The sequence below is a fragment of the Leucopleurus acutus genome (genome assembly GCF_964270905.1).
Source record: "Leucopleurus acutus genome assembly, chromosome: 11".
Lineage (NCBI taxonomy): Eukaryota > Metazoa > Chordata > Mammalia > Artiodactyla > Delphinidae > Leucopleurus > Leucopleurus acutus.
Genome location: NC_139152.1, coordinates 89,901,289 through 89,922,144, shown reverse-complemented (window position 1 = coordinate 89,922,144; position 20,856 = coordinate 89,901,289). Strand labels below are relative to the sequence as shown.

Below are 20,856 nucleotides of genomic sequence, written 5' to 3'. Positions count from 1 at the left end.
ATGGGCTTTAGTGCAAGTGATACCATCCTGAGTCTGATTTTTCTCCTTATTAGATGGATCTTAAGTTCATTATATTGAGTGAAAAGGTCAATCACAAAGTCACTCTACTATCCATCAGCAGAAGAGTAAATAAATAAATGGCGGCATATTTACAATGGAATACTGGCCATTTCCATTCAATGAAATACTTCACTACTGTTACCACAGTGTGGATGGATTTCACAGGCATTAGGATGAGTGAAAAAAGACTAGACACAAAAGATTTTATATTGGATTATATCACTCATATAAAGTACAGGAATAGGCAAAGATAACTGATAAATGATGCTGAAAGTCAGAATAATAGATTCAATGCTGCAGATGTAGTTGTGGACAGGAAGGGCACAAAGGAGACTTCTGGGATGATAGAAATGTTCTATGCATCAATCTGGATGGTGGGTCCATGTTTGTATGCATATAAAATTAAGCAAGCTGTGTACTTTAGATTTCTGCATTTTACTATATTTAAGTTATAATTCAATAATAAAGAAACAAAACCCACCAATATTTTTTTAAAAGTCTGGTCATCAGTAGTACGAAGTTGGCTTAGATGCTCATGTCAGTGTACAAACAATGTGGTTACTTTTATCCTCCTGCTCCAGCATGGAATATGGGGCTTTGATTTGATGCCTGCAGGATGGCTGTTGCAGCTGTTAAGACCTGCATCTACACCCTTTGGAAAAGAAATGGAGAAAGCAAAGGGCAGAGGCCAAGGGCCAAAGACATAAGCCAGTTGAGTCTTTTCCCTCTTAAATACGACTCCCGCAAGTACCATGCGCTTACATCTCACCAGAAAGGATGGTGTTTTTTATGGCCACCCTGAATGTAACAGAAGCTGGTCAAATTGCATTTTTTAACCATGTTCGTTGAGGCAATGCAAACGAATTTAGCTAGAATAAAAATTGGTAGAAGAAGGGATATTGGGTACGTAGCAGCCTGAAGTAAATTAATAATTAATCGGAAAACTCTGAAGCCACAGAAATTCCCTCACCTCTATCACCCGCCCAGTTATGCTTTGGGAGACTCATCTGGTGAAGAGCATCTTCATTTGGTCTTTTAAGCAAACTTAACATCTCTGCCAGAGATATTTACTTCTATATTTATATCCTTAATTCTCAGAATACATTTGAGAGTTTGAGCAAAGTTTTTGTCCTCTGGGGGTGGCGGGGGCAGGCTTCAAAAAGGAGCTGAATGAGGGTTTTCCTGGTATATTTAACAACAACATGGCTGGGCAGCTTCCTACCTCACTCTTTTTTTCCCCACATTTTTAAAAAGATTTTTTATTTGATGTGGACCATTTTTTTAAAGTCTTTATTGAATTTGTCCCAGTATTGCTTCTGTTTTATGTTTTCGTTTTGGCCAGGAGGCATGTGGGAACTTAGCTCCCCGACCAGGGATCGAACCCGCACCCCCTGCATTGGAAGGTGAAGTCTTAACCACTGGACTGCCAGGGATGCCCCTCCCCACATTTTTGCCACCTAGGATCTTGAATTTGGGGAATCACAAATAAGAAATTATTGACAAATTGATGAACCATGAGTCTTTACTGGTTTCAGCGATTGGTAATACATTCATTTTGTTCAACTTGGTCATTACTGATTTTGTGAGCTCTTCATCCTAGAGGAACCATTTGGGATGAGAGGAGTAGGAGGCTTATTTTCTTAAATTCAGTGTTACATGAGGGAGAGAACCATGCAGTTACCCCTAGCTGTCCCAATTTCCATTGAGCAAAACCCCATAAAACACAGTGTGAGTAGTTCCTTTTTCAGATTCTTCTTTGTCCAGCTTAGACTCCAGCCAGACCCTGTCCCCTTTCTCCAGCTGCAAGATGGGACTGCCTGAAGCTTGCTCATGGCTGTCCTTGGCCTCTGCTCATTCGTCCCAGATCTAGATGCCATTCTGCATGAGACTCACCTTGACAGCATTCTGAAACAACGCAATGTCAAAGCCAAAGTGGTACACACCGGGGACGCCGCAGGTGAACACTCCAGTGGCCAGGTCAGAGTGGTCCTGACGGTTGTACAGAACTTCCTGGAAGACAATGGGCTGGGAGGGTCCTGAGAGAGGCCCACTCAGCTAGACGGAAAAGGCAGATTGAGGTAGACAGGGGCGTTTCTCAACTGCTCCAGGCACCCCAGGTATACCTCTTGGTCCTGTTACACCTGGGGGTCCTAGATCCCAAAATAAGCAGAAAAAAGAATGATAGAATTTAAGGTTTTGTATTTTTCAAAGTATTAATACATGAATTGCTTCTTCCTTCCTACCCTTCTTCTCACTGGTCAGAGCCTAGCTCAAGCATCACTGCTTCCAGAAGGCTCTCTTGTCTCCTCCAGATTTGGAAAAGTTCTGTCTCCTTGTACCACATCTGGTATTGATTGTTACCATAGGTATAAAGAATTACCACAAAGAATTGTAATCCCTCCCTTAAGTGACTGTCTCCTTATCCATACTGGGAATGAGGCATCTTAATTAATTTTCCTTCTAAATGTCATACTCAGTATCAGTTGTAAAATGAGCACTCAAAATATGTTCAATAAGTGAATAACTGAATGAATTAGTATATCAATTATATATTAGTATATATATTAGTATATATATATCTTTACTATAAGGCTGAGTATTAAGGATCACTATTGGAAGTTACCCAGACAAATCCAGGGATCATACTATTGCCAGAACTAACTGGGAATTTTGAACAGTGGTATCCAAATACGCCTGTTTATTAGAACCAGTTGTGGAACACCATCCCACCCCTGTTCCCCAGTTACTCAGGGCCAGTCTACACTGCGGGCCTTTAGAGGAATCTCTGAGGATGGAGACTAGGAACCTACATGTTTAACATGTGATTCTGATGCTCAGCCAGATTTCAAAACCTTTGCTTTAGAGGTTCAGTACAAGTATTCAAAGCTGACGGGATCTCTGTGGGAGCTGAGCCCAGCATACCTCTCAGCAGATGACAAGATAACAGTAAGTCAATGTATCTGCTGCCCACATGACTCTGGTATCACTGTATGAACCTTGGCTTACGCCTACACTGTATGACACCAATAGGAGTGCTTTACACTAGTCTAGAGATGGAGTTATGTCTCAATTTGGACATCCAGTGTGTCTAAAGAGGTGTTTGAGCACACAGATTTCTTGGTGGTTGGAAGCCGTCTTAGTAGACAAATCCTATGACTCTTAAGAGTTCAGAAAAAGAGACCATGGTCATTTGTTACCAAGAAATGACTTACCACAATGATCAATATTCTCATCAGATCACCTGGAAGATTTCACTGAATCTATGAACATTGCAGTCAAAGAGAAACTATGAGAGGCTAAGAGAGCAATTGCATTAATTTTTCCACCTGCTAAACCAAGTAGCCCTGGAGGACCCCTGGGTCCTGGAGGTCCTCGGGGTCCACAAGGTTCACATAGCTGAGAATCTGCTGAAGATTTGACATCGGCCACAAGTAACAGGACAAATAAAGCTAAAATCCAGAAACCTGAAGCAGAAGAAAAATGAATGAAGTTTCAAATAGTTTGGAAGATGGAGCAGCCTCTCTTAAAGAGATTGTGCTATAAATTTTGTCAAGTTATGGTTCACAGTTCCAAGAAATTGATGTTATTTTGGTCTTTAGTTCCATGAAATGCTACATGTATCAATGCTGTGACTCATACAGACAAGATCAGGAGGCACTTTGAATTGAGACGCTTTCAAGTCAAACACAGTGAAATCCAAGAAAATCAGCTAACTCATCCTATTTGAAACCCATGCTGCTTTTTCAATCTCATGCAAACCCCAGAGTTCCTCTCTCATGGACTCAGAGCCTCCTGCCATCTGTTTAGCAGTGATCTTTAAATAATTGGTGTGATTAATCTTCTTATGATGATGAATAAGCACCCGATTTGCCTATGTGTTATTTTATATTGTCTTATTGCTTTATCTCTTGGATGGGCTTCGAACCTAGAAGATACATGACAAATCGTTCTTTGATGGTAAATGAATCGACAAATGCCAGATACTGAATTAGCCAACTGTTACTTCCCACCACCTTAAAACTTTTACTCAGTGCAGTAGCCTTCATTCCACTTTGAAGTACCAAGCCAATAAGATCAATATGCTTGCATTATACTAGCTTCTGTTAATGCGCTTGTTATATTTTCTCCTTTATGACACATTGAATCTTCTACTTGCCCTCAATAATCAACTTTTATGGGCTACAAATGTATGCAACAACTACAGAAATTTGTGTCAAGAAACACAATCAACTTTAACATGATTAATATGCTCTTGAAAGTAGAGTGCTTCTAACTGTTAAATTATCAGTCAGTAACCGTAACTTTTAGAATATCCTTTCTAATTCAAGAAAGATATTCATCACTTTTTGGCCTTAATTTCTGATTCAAAAGATGCTCTTCCAAAGCTGAAGTTAACTTATGAAAGGAAGTATGCTAATTTATGGGCATATTTTTAAAGTCAGAGGATGTGGAATCAAATCCTAGCACTGTTACCTCCATTCTGGGTGACCTTAGGGCAGTCACCTAACTTCTCTCCCAGCCACATCTATAGAAGGATGCTGGGAGCATCTGCTTGCCTAGTTTAATACTTTTAAAGTTTCAAGAAGATATGTGTATATTCTTTGTCTGGAGTCTAGCAGGTACTTTATATATCTTTATATATGTATCTTTAAAATTATTCCTTATTACTTTTATTCTTCTTGCTATCTTACAGGGAGAGTGCTATTCTGATTTTAAAACCAGAGAGAAAAAAAAAAAAAAACAGAGAGAATGTTAATTCAAAGAGTTTTGACAATCTATTACATGAAAACTAAGGATATATCTCAAAACAATTTAAAAACAGCTGTGAGGATATCGTGAACATTTTGGCACATTCCATTGCTTCACATTTCCCAAACTCCTCCATGAAATAGTGGGGGGCTTGGTATCACATGCAATCATGTAGAGAAGGAGAAACTGAGGCCTAGAAAAGGTGATGGCTGTACTTTCTCCAGGCTCTCAGTTTTTGAGGATGGAACCAGCATTGAAATGCACATCTCCAGACTCTTGGGTGATTTGTTCTTTCACACAAATAAGGGGCTGGATTGTCTATGTCTTGGTGGATATAAGTAGGCAACAACTTTTTTTTACAGCCACTGACTCCCCCATTCCATTCCTACTGATTCCAAAATAGATACACACACATACTCACACATACATACATACAAACACACAAAGGCCACACAGAGAATTAAATTAAAATCATACATTCAGTTGATTTTGCTGAGCTAAACTAGCATTATTCTAAAAATATAATGCTAGGACAATAAACTGACTGTAAAAGGAAATCTTTCATTGATTTTATTGTGATGAGGAAAGTTGATGAGGACTTTGTGGCTTAACTTACTTGGTGTCCATAAATGAAAATCCAGGAAAATGATTTCCTCTTGCCCTAAGTTCAAGACCCTCAAGAAAGAAGAAGGCATGACCTTCACAAACTATATTAATATAATTTGCATAAGTGACTATGTTTTGTTCTGTACTTCTTCATCATAAAGCTTGGATACAAATTTTCATCTAAATTTCAAAAACTGTCTTGATACCTACACCTTATTTCCTTCAGTCCTCATTTTAGCCTACTTGTTTTGGGCTTTGCTATAAGTTTTCTTAAAAAAATCTATACTCCTGTATTTGTTTATATTGTCCTATGATAATATGTGAATTCGGGCAAACTCCCACAAATACTTTGTGGAATCAGAGGAAGTTTGAGAGGCAGAGATAAAAGAGTTGTGTGCAGGGGAAGGCAAACAACTAAAATGCTTTAAAAACACTGGTTGGATATTTCAAACATTAATAATTAATAACAATAGATACTATCAAAAACATACTGTAGGGGCTTCCCTGGTGGCGCAGTGGTTGAGAATCTGCCTGCTAATGCAGGGGACACGGGTTCGAGCCCTGGTCTGGGAAGATCCCACATGCCGCGGAGCAACTAGGCCCGTGAGCCACAACTACTGAGCCTGCGCGTCTGGAGCCTGTGCTCTGCAACAAGAGAGGCCGCGATAGTGAGAGGCCCATGCACCGCAATGAAGAGTGGCCCCCGCTCACCGCAACTAGAGAAAGCCCTCGCACAGAAACGAAGACCCAACACAGCAAAAATAAATAAATAAGCTGCTACCCCCAACATCTTCTTTAAAAAAAACAAAAACAAAAAGAAACATACTTTATATCATATCAGTTGATATTGTTGAAGGTAGGGAAGTAAACTCAGTTGGAAGATAATGAACAAGGATGATCAAGAAGGACATAAGTCAAGAGAGATCTGGAAAGGGACAGAAAACAGCCTCAATGGGAAAAAACAGTAAACACAGGGATAGTCACCGTGAAACACAATTGGGGATAAAATCAAGACAAAGAAAAATAGAAACGGAGACAGATACTAAGAATGGTAAAGAGACAAAGAAAATTTTAACATGTAGAACAATGTATTATACTGCTGGTTTGATTATGAGCATTATAGTTTAAAATTTTAAAACATAATTGAAAAATATAATGGATTTTCTCACTCTCCATTGTTTTGTTTATTTATGTCATAATGACCTTGATTTAATTTGAATGGTTTGACATTAATTTCATATTAAAATCAAAGGTCAAACTGGTGTTATTCAAGGGTCAACTGTATTTACATTGCATTTACATTGTATTTACAACTATTTACATAGCAGTTACATTGTATTTCCATTTGCATTTGCTTCACTTGAAACCAAGGCAATATTATTCCCTTTACACATTCCCTCTATTCCCTTCTAGTTGGAAAAATTTAGAAGATTTAGTTCTGTTTCTTTCTTATCTTGGTCTAATGCTTGGAGAGCTTAGTTCCTGGAGGGTTTTTCATGAGACTCCCCAACTTGGAGAGTTCCTGGGTCACTACTTCTATCCTCATTGTCCCATAAAGTGACTAAATGGCTGCTCATGTATGAACATATTGGAAAATGCCTTCTGTGGGGAAAAAGCAGCTCCTGTGTCTTAATTTCCTTTTACTTCTCTGGCATCAGGTTTTCCCTCTAAATTCAGCCTTGTATCTTTCTTAACATAGCGTTAGCTTTGAAATGCTATTAAGGCGAACAGAATATCTGTATACATATAGATAGATGTATATGTCTATCTCTATCTCTATATCAGAGACTGGATAGCTGTTCACCCAAACTGCTTCTCCTTTATCTTGGTTGCATATGTAAACTCTCTTCACCTTGCAGTTAGTAGGGACCATACAACTGGTTTCCAACCCACACAGTATCGGCACTCAGAATGGGAGCCACTTGAAAGACTTGTCCATAGATTTCTCCCATGTATTCCCATCCATCTTCCTTTCTCCTCAGCTACTTTGAAAGTGGAGAACCTAGAAGCAATGCGGAAGAAGATGCCCATCCACAAGAAGGAAGGACCTTGGTTCTCTTACCACTTGGAAGAGATTCAGCCTTTTTTTCAGAAATACCCTTGCAGAATTTTCGTGAGCACTGTGTTCAGCTACTGAGATTTGTAAGTGCATCTGTTATAGCAGCTATTGTCACTTTTTCTAATACAATATTTTAAATCATTCTCATGTTTCGAAAACAGGAATGATCACAATCACTTACCCTTTATTACTGGAAAGGGAAAATTCCAGTTTTGCCTCAGCCCCCTTCAGCAGTGCAAATAAGCTTGACAGAGCCTATGGGGTGAGTAACAGAAAATTATTTACATGGAAGAATGTACAGAGAATAAGATCTTCAGGCACATAAAAACTCTGAAAAAAGATAGGATGTGACTAGGGCAAGTGGAGAGAGTACATTGATCACATTTTCCCGAAATGGATGAACTGGGGTCCAATGAACTCTGTTGCTGAAATATCGGCTTCCCTCTGCACCAATGCCGAACAGAAATACGGAGATAGAGATTTTTTTTTTTTACATCTTTATTAGAGTATAATTGCTTTACAATGGTATGTTAGTTTCTGCTTTATAACAAAGTGAATCAGTTATACATATACATATGTTCCCATATCCCCTCCCTCTTGTGTCTCCCTCCCTCCCACCCTCCCTATCCCACCCCTCCAGGCGGTCACAGAGCACCGAGCTGATCTCCCTGTGCTATGCGGCTGCTTCCCACTAGCTATCTACCTTACATTTGGTAGTGTATATATGAGGAAGAGAGAGAAGGCTTTATTTTCCTGCCAGGCAGAAGGGAAGACACAGCAGGCTAGCGCCTCAAGAACTGTGTCCCCCCCCCTCCTTCAGGAATCGGAGAAGACTTTATACATGGGGCTTGCTGTCTGGGGTATATGATAAGGATCAGAGTAGTGAAGGTCTTGCATTCTTCTTCTTGCATTATTTCAAAACAGTCACAGCTGGCAGTCAGGCAGCCTGGTAATTGGGTCCCTTTGTCTCTGGGTTATCCGCCTGCGACCATTTTTTTCTGAAATGCAAATGCTACAAGGGGTGATTTGCTACAAGGGAGTGCAGGATGTAATTCACATAGTGCTAAAGAGTAATAGGTTAGCTTTGTGATGTACAAATCTAGTTACAGACACTACAGATTAGTAACAGTTAAAAAAAAAGAAAAAAAACAACTAGGAGTGATTAACTCTTTTAGGTCAGGTTATGTTTCTTCTCTAGCCTGTTCACTGTTCTCTTTATTTTCCTTGTTCTCAAGAGAGGGAAAACTTCATTTCTATTTTTGCTGCAACAAATTCCCCACTGCTAGTTCATTTTCTCCATATCAACGGAGGAAGGGAAACAGGCGTCGTTCTTGTCTGGCTGAGGACAAAACTTCAGTTTTCCTCCACTTGACAAACATCAGCTCTCCGGCCCAGGGGCCCATCTATCTCCTATTTCAAATCCCCCCTGAGAGACGTGAACCCCAAGAAATCTTTATTGGGAGGATGAAGGATGATGGTCTGTCTTCTGTAGCTTCTTCAGGCTGGCATGGGGCTCGTAGACCCTACTTAGCTGGGGTCACGGAGCTCTTGCCCTGTCTTATTAAGGGCCCCGGGGTGACTTCTGTTGTTGTTTTTGGCAGGATCTGTTCTGAGAAATGGCCGGAATCTCTGCATCACCATCATCTTGATGTGATCCTATTGTAATCCAGAAGAGACAGAATTTAACAAGTAGTTTAGAAAAACAGAGGCCAAAGATTAGTAAAAGAATTATTGTAGCTGGGGGCCCATGCAGGATTAAGAGCCGTGTTACGTTTGGTAGTAATTTTGATCCTGATCTAGATAGAGTCAGCACTTGGTTACGCTGTCTAAAGGAATGGAGCCATTTGGTGTGTTCATATAAATAATTTTATGTCCTCTTCTATTAGCTCAGTGTGATTGATGTAGGTGTAACAGACCCTGTTAGAAGTATTTGGAGGAGTGACACCTAAACATTAATAGACAAAATAGATCTCATTTCTTTTTAGGAGAATAAGTCTGAAACCCAGTCTAGGCCTGGCACTTTGGGGAGACGTGTAGCCAGGGAGCCGGTTATCTAGTTTCATCAAAGTAGGTGTTAACCTTTGATGTGGTATTAACATATAAATAACAGGAGCTATTGGTCACTACATGTGTTTTCTCTTTTTGTTAACTAATGATCTAAAGTAATTTTATCATCTAAAAGTATAACAGTTACGAGAGGAGACCTTTAAGAAGTAAGGTTGCACTTTCCAGCTACCAGCAGACATTGTTTTGAGAATGGCTGGTGACATCCCAAATCTAACACAGCTCAGAAAACTCAAGTTCTTAGCAATAAAAGGACTTGCCTAAAATCACGCCATAGTGTCACCGTTAATGAAGTGTTTCTCTAGGTATGAGAAGATGCAAGAATTGGGGCTCATAAAATCTTCTCCTGAAAGTATTTAACTCTCTGAAGGCCTGTCCTGTGAGTTTTTCCCAGAGCACAGAGGGCCTCATTTCACCTCCTTGTAGGTGGTGTTGAAGGTCACCAGCTACAGCACCTCATGATTTAATCCTTGTAGAAGTAGATGGCAAGTGTCAGTTTTCAGTCAGCAGGGCCCCTTTATGGTCATAATTTCAACCATGGTTTGGGGCATTTCATGACCATTTTGTCCCATGTTGCTAGGAGTGCTCATTCCCAGGTCTGGCGAAGATTTTGCTGATAGGCCATTCCACGTGCTATTACTGGTCTAGGCCTTTACTCGTATCCAAAAGTCTCTGGACCACCAGTCTTCCTAGTCTCTTATGGTCCAGGACAATATTCCCTCTTGTTGCTTCTTTTCGTATCTAGAGTTAGACTACTGCAATCATTGATCTCACATGAAACTATACATCATCATTTTATCAGAGGCTCAGTCACACACTTGGTAGCATAAGAAACAATAATTTTTTGAAATAGGCAGAATACAAATAACATAGCTGGCAGTATTAATAAAGTCATAAGTAAGAATGAAGCCAAGAACGTCCACTGAGCACAGCCCAGTATATCCCAGGTCGTCTTAGTCTCTTTTGTACCAATCCCTATTCTTCACGGAAATTATAATTGGCATTGTCCATAAGGTACTCAGCCCCGTTTCCTAGTGTTACTAGACTGATTATCCTTAGTATGATTTAATTGTTCCCAGCATAGAGGACCCTTTATACTTAAATTACCATAGCCTGGTGTTAATTACATAAATCCATCCCATAATTGTGGGAGGCTTTATTCCTTGGCTGAAATTTTGCTTATTGCTCTGATTGAACTTTGAGTAATAGAGGAAAATTCATATTTATGGTCAGGGTCAGAGGAGGTATTGTTAATTGGTCGGGTGAGGGGATCTCGTCTAGTAATATCAGTAGTGGCCTGAACATGACTATAATTTTCCTTTTAAGATAAATTTCCTAAGAGTCAACCAATTAGAGCCTTGGAGTGGATAAATCCACTCAAGTAACCCAGAAGTACTAGACATGGGTAATTGGCCACAAACCCAACAATTGGATGGATTTTTAAAACGAGCATAAGATCATGCCTATGATAGAAAAACATTTGATGCATATGCAAAGGTCCAAGAAGTCGAGAAGACATTATAAATGAGCATATGAGTCAGGCCCAGGATCTTTGGTAAGCTGTCTACTTCTGATGTTGTCTTTTTCTCATCCTGGTGTGAGTGTAGCTTCTCCTCTGTTTGAGCGTTGTTTTAAGGTGATTTTGAGGTCACCCGTCCTCTCTATAGGACAGTCCAGTGCAGGGGCCCTTTGTGAGTGGAAATTAATCCAAGAGTTAATTCCCTTTAGTTTTACTGTGTATGAGCTAGTTAAGAGTACCTGATAAGGGTACTTCCATCCAGTTTGGAGATAGTCCTTTAAATTATGTCTTTTCCAGTATGTATAATCCCCTGGTTGTAGGTCGTGGGCCATCTGATCTTCATCCAAAGACAGATTACTGAGATAAGCTTTAGATACAAACTTAGAGTGTCCTTTAATAATTCAATTAAACTTTTTAGCAATATAACGTAACAGCAAGGAACTATCTGGGAAGTGAGTCTTGGTAAACACAGACCTTCATTCACAAAACTAGAATTTAATATTCAGTAAAACATAATTTTTTTACTTCATTGTGAGGGCATTAACCCTGCAGCCAGGGAAGGCTTTATCCCATCAAATAAAAAATGAGGTTTGTCAGGGAGCTGGAAAAAGCCAAGCAGCCATCCTGGATTTTCCACAGCCCTGCTTGTCTGACGGCTAATGTTTATCCATTTTAAATTCCCTGATTTAGGGGTAGACTGTTGTCATGTGTTAAGGACATCAGGATGGCAAAAGTCTGACACTGAGGGGTTAATTTTTGTGGAAGCAGAATGGACTTTACCTACGTGTGCCATAATCTTCACAGATCATTGTGAAATAATACCTATTTACTTTACCAAAGTAACAAAAGATTTTAAAAGCAAATGTAAATCACTTAAAGGCAAAGAAATTTACATCGTCTGTTATTAAAGCAGCATCCCAAGAAAACTTTGTTCTCTTAACAGAGAGGGAGAACCAAATTTCAGACTGGTCTCAGTAAACTTGGCCTGATGATTTATATAACTGTAATGGATCATATAGGCTTTTTGCTTGCTGAAACTTTTAGAAGGAATCTCAGACCGAACTTTTAAAAGACCTCTCAGGAAAGTCACTCTAAGGGCTTGTCACAGATTTCGCTTACCAGATCTAGGTGAATTCCTCCCTTTTCAAGGTCCCAAAAATACCTTGAGATTTCTGTACCTGTTAGTGAGGTAGCCTTCCTAATTTATCTGATAAAGGTGCTGGGGACCTAAGAGTTTCCAATCCCTGGAGGGAGTAGATAGAGAGAAAAGATAAATGTTTTAATTTTACCCATAGGTGTAAATTACCAAGTTGCTGTAAACCATAAGTAGCTTGAGGAGAAGAGCTTCTTTATACCCAGTTTAGCATTATGGTCTGAAAGTCAGAAACTTGTATTTATCCAAAAGTCCTTTTTCTTTTTTTTTTTTTTTATTATTAATTAATTTATTTTTGGCTGTGTTGGGTCTTCGTTTCTGTGTGAGGGATTTCTCTAGTTGCGGCAAGCAGGGGCCACTCTTCATTGCGGTGCGCGGGCCTCTCACTATCGCGGCCTCTCTTGTTGCAGAGCACAGGCTCCAGACGCGCAGGCTCAGTAGTTGTCGCTCACGGGCCCAGTTGCTCCGTGGCATGTGGGATCTTCCCAGACCAGGGCTCGAACCCGTGTCCCCTGCACTGGCAAGCAGATTCTCAACCATTGCGCCATCAGGGAAGCCCCAAAAGTCCTTTTTATAAATCTTGAAGAGGAAGCATTTTTGCAAAGGCATCAGAGTGAAACCGTAAGTGTCTATAATGACAAAAGACTTAAGGCAAGTTTAAAATCTGATTACAATGTAATTAACAGGGTAACTTGGTTACTGTTGTAACATATGACACTTAAGATAATAACTAGAATTATGACTGATAACATTTTATCAGGACATATTAGAATTTTTTTTGAAACTCCATATAATTTCTAGAATATTTATATTAGTAACAATTAACATACAATATAACCTAAGAAGATTTATTACACATTTGACAATACTTCCTGTGTACTTTTAACATAACCAAATGAACCAAATTAATATAATATCTCTCTTTGGGATGTTTCAGGGGCCCTTTGAAGCACCCCAAAGTTAGCTAGAGGTCAAAAAAACTTCATCACAATTTGATTTGGGAAGTTTTATCAAAAAAATCAAAAGGGTTTAAAACACTCAGTCAGATAAGATCATACATCACTGTGAAACAATAGCTATTCACTTAGCCAAAGTAACAATAAAAGATCTTAAAAGGGGCTTAACCACTGGTGGTGCAGTGGTTAAGAATCTGCCTACCAATGCAAGGGACACGGGTTCGAGCCCTGGCCTGGGAAGACCCCACATGCTGTGGAGCAACTAAGCCCATGCACCATAACTACTGAGCCTGAGCTCTAGAGCCCGCAAGCCACAACTACTGAGCCCACGTGCCACAACTACTGAAGCTCACATGCCTAGAGCCTATGCTCCTCAACAAGAGAAGCCACGACAATGAGAAGCCCACACACCACAACGAACAGTAGCCACCGCTCACCGCAACTAGAGAAAGCCCGAGCACAGCAACGAAGACCCAACTCAGCCAAAAATAAAAATAAATAAATAAATTAAATTAAATTAAAAAAAGATTTTAAAGGCAAATATCGAACTAATCACTTAAAAGGTAAAGAAGCTTAAAATCTGTCATCCAAGGCAGTTCAACGTCTTAAGAAAATTTTTACCATACATAAAACTCCTTTCTCAGGGTCCACTTTCCACAAACTTTTTTATTACTTTTCTGTATCCATCACTTTATTTTCCCATTCAGAGACAACCACCTGTAAGTTAGACCTACTTCCTTTTCTCTTAATAAACTGCAATTCCATTCCTCATACCTTCTTTATTAAAAACATACATCTTACTTTCCTTAAGCAACCATGAACTGTCCTTTATATCAGCACTCTGTAGATTGGTAAACATACATCCAAATAATAATTTCTGAAGAATGTGCTTTCTTATAGAAAATATCTCAGTGTGGCACCAAACACATTTTTTAATAGTTCTAAACCTTTTGTTTCTCTGTAAAAGGAAGCCAGTGTTCAGTAATTAATGTTTCAGTATCTTATTTTATTTGGAAATGGCTTAGTTATTTAATAAACTTCCATCCTTTAATTTAAGTTAGCACAACTCTAAATTTTCAAGTTGTCGAATATCTGGAGAGATCATTCTTAAGTAAATATGCCTAAAACATAATTATTCCTAAAAAGTTCACCCAAAGCTCTTATCTCACTTGCAATTTTTTTTCTTAAAAGTTTCTTCTTATCGAGTTATTTTTATTGCTGACAAATTTGTAACAAATATAATAAGATCTTATTTAGTTTATACTAAACCTAGGCACAATGAAAGTATTATACTTAATGTTGATGGCTGGAAAGACATGTCTATATTAATTAGATCAAGAAACTTAAACACTAATACCAGGTATTAGGGACTTCCCTGGTGGCGCAGTGATTAAGAATCCACCTTAACGGGTTTGAGCCCTGGTCCAGGAAGATCCCATATGCCGCAGAGCAACTAAGCCAGCGCGCCACAACTACTGAGCCCACGTGCCTAGAGCCCGTGCTCCACAACAAGAGAAGCCACTGCAATGGGAAACCCGAGCACCGCAACGAACAGTAGCCCCCGTTCACCCCAACTAGAGAAAGCCCGCATGCAGCAACGAAGACCCGACACAGCCAAAATAAATAAATTTACAAAAGAAAAAAAATACCAGGTATTAATTTTATATTGAATATTTCCCAGTTCATGTGAACCTGAAATTTATTTAATTTTTCTTGTATTTAGAATTGTTTGATTTGTAAGCGCTTACTTTTCTTTTAAGCCAATTAAATAGAGCTCATTTACAAATTAACCTCAGTGACATTATCCAAAGACAAAAACACATACTGAGACATACACATATATCCAGACAGACACGAGATCTCATAGTTTCCACCTGAGATTTAAAATGTCTGTTTGCCGTTTTTTGTTTTTTTTTTTTTGTTTTTCTTGGCTTGAAGTTCTATTAATTAACCCAAGGCTGAAGTCTCAGGCAAAGTGGGCTATGTTTGTAGCTCAAGGACATGATAAGAGTTAACTCCAAGCTTTGTCCTAGGCATATTTTTGTTCTCTCAGGGTCAGAATTTTGAAGAAAAGTATTTTAACAAGCTAGCTTTTTCTAATTGCACATGTAAAAAGAATTCGTTTTGCAATTTTAAGAACAGTTTTATTTTAACCGATTTTCTCCAGAGTCTAAAGAATATTGTGGCCATACTGTCAAAAATCATCTTTCTCTTTCTGTGGTCATGGTTTCATAGCTAAAATATAGACCAAATAGTGCTCAAATTGGCTCTAATAACAGGGGCAGACTGGCTGATTAAATGTTGTCCCAACAGGGATTGTCCCTCTGGGGAGGTGGTGTCTTAGTTTGGTCAGAAAAATCTGAAGGAGTGAGGGAACTTGAAGGAGTGGGGGAAGCTTGGTTCCTCTCTTCCCCTGAGAGTTGGGAGAAGTTAGAAGAGGATCATTTAGAATGTCAGGAGAGTGTTTTTTTTTTTGTTTTTTTGTTTTCTGATTCCTCAGGCCTTTGATTATGGAGCCACCTAGAGCAGGATTATAATAAAAGGGGCTTAAAGTCCTGAACATAAGGGAACCTCAGTCCATTTTCCCCATCCTGTGGCAATAAAGATCTAATTGTAGGAGACCCATTTTCAGGCCATTTTTCTTTGTCATTGGATCATAGCTATTGGTCGACTAGTCATTTAAAATTTTCCGTAAGGGTTCCCAGGTTGGGGTGGAATCTTAGAGGAAGCACTTCCCATTTTGGCTCCAGCACTTGGTAACAGACTTTAGACGTTAGAGCGCTCAAATCAAAACATAAATCTTCACCTCTTCAGCTGTGTCCCCCCTTCTGCCTGGCAGAAAAATAAAGCCATCTCTCTTTTCCTCCAAAATCTGTCTCCGTATTTTTGTTCGGCATCGGTGCACAGGGAAGCCGATATTTCGGCAACAACTCTAGTCGGGATGGTGTAAATAGGAATGGCCTTGGTCTTGAGGATGGGGTTGTTTGAACAAGTTAATTTCCTGATTCTGATAACATCTTTCAAGCCCCAGCTTTAATGAAAGCAGAAATGCCTTTTTTTTTCATGCAATTATTTTTCTCAGAATGGGGAATGAAAGAAATCCAAGATTTCAGAAATTAGAAACTGGCTTTATTCCTTTTCAGGCTGCAGACTCACATGAGGCTTAGTTTCAGGGATGAATTCAGGAAACCTGAGAAATAGATAGTGACTTCTGCTTGCTTTGGTTTCTCAGTTTCAACTTCTGCTTCTAGCCACACCTTGTCCCCCTTTTTCAGAAGCATAATTATAGCACCAGAGATATTAACTTACACTTTTTTGGCAATCAGATCCTTTTCCAAAACTTGGCTTTGGTTCGTCATTAGCCAAACCTTCACCTTGCAGTGGCGAAGCTCTACATCAAAGTCAAAATAGTAATTTCCAGGAATCCTGCAGGACCTAGGAGGAACACAGAACAGTCTATGAGAAACTGATACCTTAGAGGAGCGTGTACCCTTCCGGAATGCACTGGTGGTGGTGTGATTTCACACACTGAACTTGAGATGCACTGCTCTGCAGGTTGTTCTGTCTAGACTCTAATATCTAGAGTTTCAATTCCTGTCCTAGCTCCCCCTGAGCTATCAGAGTCCTCAATACAGTGTCCCGTACTTGCTCTATTTTTGTCTGGCATTTCTGGATCCAGATGCTGAAACTTCCCTGAGCGAAGTCTCGAGGACTGCTATGCTATACTTAGGCCAGTACTGACCACTTCAGGACTGTTGCAGTTTTGTATTTGGTGATCCTTATTCAGAGCTTGGAAACTTGAGCTTGTTATCCACTAGCCACACCATCCCTGCCCCCCAGGGAACTTCTTTCACTTTTATCTGAGCAAGCTATGCATCAATTGGAATGTCAATTTTCCATTAGCCTTCCTGTGGGGATTAAGATGCTACCTTGGTTAAGAGTGTGAGCTTTGGCTTATAAAGGAAATAGTGTAGGTCATATCTCATCCCTGGTCAAGTTTCTTAACATTTGTAAGGGTCCATTTTTTCATCATCCACAAAAGCAAGTCATGATATATACTGTCATTGGTCTGTTCTGGAAAAAAGTTAGCATTAAATATTATGTTTGCTCTTATGATTATAACTGCTGGCCTCTAAGTTTTGGACTGTGATCTATGTTCCTAATAAGATTTTAGGATAATGTCATAATAAAGAGGCAGTGTCAAATCATTTTACTGTACTTTTTCTTTTCCCCTTACTTTATGGGTCTGCAATTTACTTCATGACACTATTCTTGAATCCAAGAGCCTGGGTCTCTTATTTTCAGGAATAACAAACCTCTGAATCACTAAATCTTAGACATTTGATCCTAGGATAGGGGCCCACGGATATTCAATGACAATAATGGCCCTATAAGAAATTTTTCAAAATATGTGAGATTCTCTGGGGGATGGGGGAGCCTTTGACTCAGTCTTACTCAGCTGCAAGCAGCAGTTTATAAAGCCTCCCCATTCTGAGTGGTTCTTAAACTTTGGCATGCATCAGATCCACATGGAGGCCTTATTAAAACACAGATTGCTCACCTCCAGAGTTTCTCATAGACTAGATCTGGGGTAGAGACTGAAATTTGATTTTATAAGAATACCTCATGTGAAGCTGGTGCTGCTGGTCTGTGGACAACACTTGGAGAACCTTGACTCTGACTCATCCACTTTGAGCCTACACAGCGAAGACAAACAGCACACCAGGGACCCCGCGTTGTAACCAGTGAGAAGGATCTAGAGCATAAGCATACCCAGGGCTTACTGAGTGCCAACTTTCCCATAATATCTGGACTTGGTACAGTCTTTGTGATCAAATGCACACCTTCTCATATAGTACTATGTGCTATAAGGTTCCACTAGCTCCTTTTTTTCCCCTCTTAACTAGAAAGACTGTCCTGATGCGTGATTCCACCTCTGCAACTATGAGTTTTCTTGACATCTCCACTACATTGACTTACCCTTACGGAGCAGTGTTGCCTTAAGTAACAACCTGGGTCTGGACTTTTAGGTCAGATTCCATAGTCTTCATAAGACCTGTGGTTTGGGCTAACGAACACTCTGCTAAAGAAGCCCTTTGTGCAGTCCATACGTTTCCCCAGATTCTTTCTATTCTTACTTGCTATCAATACCATGAAGATTATGACATTTTACCCAAAGAGAAAGGGGGAGGGGAAATTAAGAGACAGAAGAAAAGGCTTTCTTACTTCTAGGACCTGCAACTCCAAGAGGCCCCAGAGGTCCAGGAGGCCCTGGAGGTCCACAGCATCCAATTTACTCAATGAAAGTATTTGCTATCGGAAGAGACATAGTGAATCTCCACACACCTAGAACAAGAAAGCAAAGAGGAGGTATTTGCTTATGCAATCTGTGTGGGTAGAATTAAAGCTTGGTCTGTCAAAATTATACATTGGCTCTGGAATCAGACATACTTGGCTCCAAAGGACAGCTGTGCCACTTGTCAGCTAATTGAGCACGTTAAACTCTACAGTCTAGCTGGCTCTTTATTAATTCCTGTTCTGTTATGAACCACCAGACTGAAATCACTACTCATTTACAAATGCTATTTCACTCAATATTATTTATCTCCTTTCTTATCCATCTCTTTATCAACTGAACATAATGAACACTTAATAAATAACATTGGCCTATTATATGAATTATTATTAGCAGAGCCTCCTAGGTATTGCCAATTTTGCACAGGGCACAATACTAGAAACATTATTTTTTAAATCAAATTTCCATTTCAATTATATAAGAGATTAGTTCTTGGCCCACAATTACAAATAAGAAAATTGAGATTCAGAAAGTTATAATGACCAATCCACAACCAGAGAGCCAGAAAGCAAAAGGGGTAGGATCTGAATCCTAGTCTGAGCCTGGACCATTATTTGAATGAGTTAATAAATGAATGAATGCCTATACTATATGGTCCTTTCCTTTCCCGTCCCCAGGTGCTCAGCCTTAGATCCTTTAAAAAAATTTACCCTTATATCCTTTTTGTAAACATGCCTTATATTTAAGCAAATAACAAAAAGCAGCCTGGACTGTTTGTCTTTTATTTATGTATTTTTCCTGTCCCCCAAAGCAGAAGCCCCTAGAAATAATATGTAGAAAATTCCACGAACAACATTGGAGGTGTCAGTGCCCTATTAAGTCCAGTTATTCCTAATCCACCCTCTCCTAGGGACCAGGCAACTGGACCATCCCTTCCTGCAGCTGCATCAGGTCCCTACCAGTGATTCTCAGACAAAGAGACAGTTCTTCTTGGGCTGGCTTCTCCCAATGTGAAGGACCCCTGTGTTACTCCAGCTGTTAAATCTGAAGCAGGGGCCCCTGTTAGCACTCCACTGTAGCAAGAACTTCTTAAAGGTTTGAAGTCACCTCTTCAATATTTAAATATTTTCATGCAATCCAACCTGGGTTCACAATAAGATTAATGTTCAACCACAAGCAGGATTTGAGGTCACCTACCCTGACTAGCTCCAGAGTTTGGACTAGGAAGATTCTAGAATCCTGGTCACCCCCCGAGTTTCTATCAGAGATATCTCTTATGGCAATAGCTGCTGCTACAGGTAAAACCGAACCTCAGGAGTGTGATTTTCCTTGCTCCTTTACTGCTCTTTGAATACTTTCTTGCTGTATCTAATCTCAGATCAGGAGGCAGCGAAAGCAAGCTCCTGGATGAGAAATCTGTGTAGGTCAAAGAACTGGGAACCGTGACAACTTAATCACTGGGGACAAAAACGACCATTATTTGAAGTCCAATGTGTAGTATACGTAAGTTAGTGTCGTTAATGTTAATACGTGAACACCACATAGGAAAAACAATGTCTGTCTAGCTATGATTATTACTCATGCATCACCTCTTGAAATCGCCATTACAATACCATGACTACCATGACTATTTTTTACCTGGCTTTTGTTGATTACCCACTCATCATGCAGGTCACAATATTTCTCTGTTCTCTGTGTACCACTTACACATTAGTGGACGAATCCACAGGCTCAACCAGACTCAGGTTCAATCCTTTTGACAACACTACAGATGGTATTATGTTTCTTTTTGTGATATTAGTAGGTACTGATGCTAGGTGCCCAGATCCATTAATTCATTGCTGTTTCAAAACAGTGTTATTCTATGTTCTATAATATGTTTTTTCATGTATTAGTTGGAATAACTTGATAAAGACAGTCAACTCTTTGCCTACTTTTTGATTGTCTATGATCTTTTTCATTTGGTAGTTGGAATAATTTGATAATGAGACTCTACTCTTCATCTAGTATTTGGCTACCCAGGGGTATAATTCATATATGAAAGGCAGAACAAATGCTTGACTGTTTTTCTTTTATTTGCCAGTTTTATTGATTTCCTTTCATCCTCCAAAGGTGGTGAATTCATTTTGTTTGGTTTTTATTTTATATTACATTAACCAAAGCCCATACTTTCTTCAGATTTCCTTATTTTTTTTCCCTAGAGTCCTTCTTCTTTTCCAGGACTCCATCCAATATACCACATTGCATCTAATTGTCTGTCTCCTTTAGGTTCCTCTTGGCTGTGGTAGATTCTCAGACTTCTCTTGTTTTTGACAACATTGACAGTTTTCAAGAGTCCTGATCAAGTATTTTGTAGAATGTTCCTCAACTGAGATTTGTTTCATGTTTTCCTCA

The 20,856-nt window shown here is 39.5% G+C and overlaps 1 long non-coding RNA gene and 1 pseudogene across 2 annotated transcripts; both read right to left on the bottom strand.

Moving 5' to 3' along the window:
- Positions 1 to 1,743: 1,743 nt before the first annotated feature.
- On the bottom strand, positions 1,744 to 16,447 carry LOC309968289 (protein HP-25 homolog 1-like; annotated as a pseudogene). The gene is made up of 3 exons: positions 16,357 to 16,447; positions 3,387 to 3,524; positions 1,744 to 2,210 (listed from the first exon to the last, which is right to left on the bottom strand). The product of its transcript is annotated as a protein HP-25 homolog 1-like (transcript).
- A 92-nt stretch (positions 16,448 to 16,539) lies between these two features.
- On the bottom strand, positions 16,540 to 19,524 carry LOC309968386. The gene is made up of 3 exons (XR_014326570.1): positions 19,422 to 19,524; positions 18,393 to 18,512; positions 16,540 to 16,601 (listed from the first exon to the last, which is right to left on the bottom strand). It is a non-coding gene; the product is annotated as an uncharacterized lncRNA (long non-coding RNA).
- Positions 19,525 to 20,856: the final 1,332 nt, after the last annotated feature.